Source organism: Silene latifolia, chromosome 1 (genome assembly GCF_048544455.1).
Source record: "Silene latifolia isolate original U9 population chromosome 1, ASM4854445v1, whole genome shotgun sequence".
Taxonomy (NCBI): Eukaryota; Viridiplantae; Streptophyta; class Magnoliopsida; order Caryophyllales; family Caryophyllaceae; genus Silene; species Silene latifolia.
Window position 1 is genome coordinate 56,334,725 of NC_133526.1, and position 1,696 is coordinate 56,336,420.

Sequence of the window (1,696 nt, forward strand, 5' to 3'; positions counted from 1 at the left end):
AGGTGATGGGGAAATGGTACTTGAACAACTTCCTTGGGAAGAGCATCCTCCACATCTTTCACTTTCTCTTTCTCATTGGGAACATTCACCTTCTTTGAAACGGCATCACTCTCCTTAGCATTAGGAGAGACTCCTTCAATAACCACCTCGTTGCTTTCTTTGGGTATAGGGGACTCAACATTCTTGGCATCAAGCTTGCTCTTCCTCTTTAGCATCAACTATCGATGAAAAAATGGTACACGATCCTTAACAAGAGGCTCTTCACTAGCCTTCTTTTCATCATTTCCCCCAAGCTTGGCCTTTTTAACAACCACCTCATAATCCAAAGTCATGGATGGCCCATCATAGCTTGTACCACTTCTCAAGGAGATAGAATTGACGGTCTCGTGTGGTTGCTCACCTTGGTGAGGTAGTTGACCATTCTTCATTTGAGAGTTAGAAGCGGCTAGTTGAGCCACGTGTTGTTCCAACATCTTGACCGTGGCACTATGAGCTTGATCATACTTTTGAATTTGAGCCAATAATTCCCTTTGCATTTGGACTATCATGCCCTCGAGCTTACCACCTCCTTGATTGTTTTGTTGGGCATTTTGCGGTGGATTTTGTTGGTAATTGTTTTGTGGGGGCCTTTGTTGATTTTGATAACCCGGTGGAGGGATATACTTTTGTAGTTGAGGAACATAGGCATTTTGTTGTGGTGGGGGTTGATGGTTAAGCACATTGTTGCTAGTGTAAGACAAGTCCGGATGAAATTTTGTATTCGGGTTATAAGTGTTGGAAAATGTACCCGGTGGATATGAAATTTGTCTAAAAGCTTGAAAAGCATTTACCTCTTCAATGGGGGCTCGACAATGAGCGGCATAATGACCCGCACCTCCACAACCATCACAAACAATGATTTGGCTTGTTGAAGACACGATATTGAGTTGTTGAAGGGAATCTTTAGCATCTCTTTCCGCCAATTGTTGTTGGAGCAAGGCAATTTGAGCTAGCAAAACGGAGTTGTTGGAGGATTCTTCTTTACCTTTGGATGGCACAACTCGGGAATTGACATATTGTGCAACGTGGACCGCCAAAGATTTGATCGTGGCATGAGCAAGGTCGGTGTCAATTTGATCAAACCGCCCATTGTTGGCGGAATCAAGAATCCTTCGGGACTCGGCACAACATCCATTGTAGAATGTTATTGCTAGAAACCAATCATCTAGCCCATAATGTGGGCATTGTCTTTGAAGCTCATTGTACCTCTCCCAAGCCTCATATAAGCTCTCAAGAGCTTGTTGACGGAATCCGGTGATTTGGCTCCTCAAAGTTTGAGTTTTCTCCGGTGGAAAAAACTTTTGATAGAAAGCAAGAGCCAAAGTCTCCCAATTGGTGATTCCCATGGCGGTGCGGTCAAGGCTATTGATCCAAAGCTTGGCCTTGTCCTTCAAAGAGAAAGGGAAAAGTATTTCTCTAATTTGGGCTTGAGTGACGCCCGTTTGACGGATCATGGAGCAATAGTCACAAAAGTTTTGCACATGCAAATTGGGATCCTCCAAAGGACTTCCCCAAAATTGCTTCCTCTCCACAAGGCTAATGAAAGCCGGTTTGATCTCGAAGTCCGGCGCGGTGATTTGAGTGGTTGTGATACCGGCCGGAAGCATGGCCGCGGTGGGCTTTGAGTGATCGCAAAGTTTCACCATCTTTTTGGTAG

The 1,696-nt window shown here is 44.6% G+C and overlaps 1 non-coding gene across 1 annotated transcript; it reads left to right on the plus strand.

The window, feature by feature from the left end:
- The first annotated feature begins 1,206 nt into the window (after positions 1-1,206).
- Positions 1,207-1,313, plus strand: LOC141619887 (small nucleolar RNA R71). Its single transcript, XR_012531831.1, has one exon. It is a non-coding gene; the product is annotated as a small nucleolar RNA R71 (small nucleolar RNA).
- Positions 1,314-1,696: the final 383 nt, after the last annotated feature.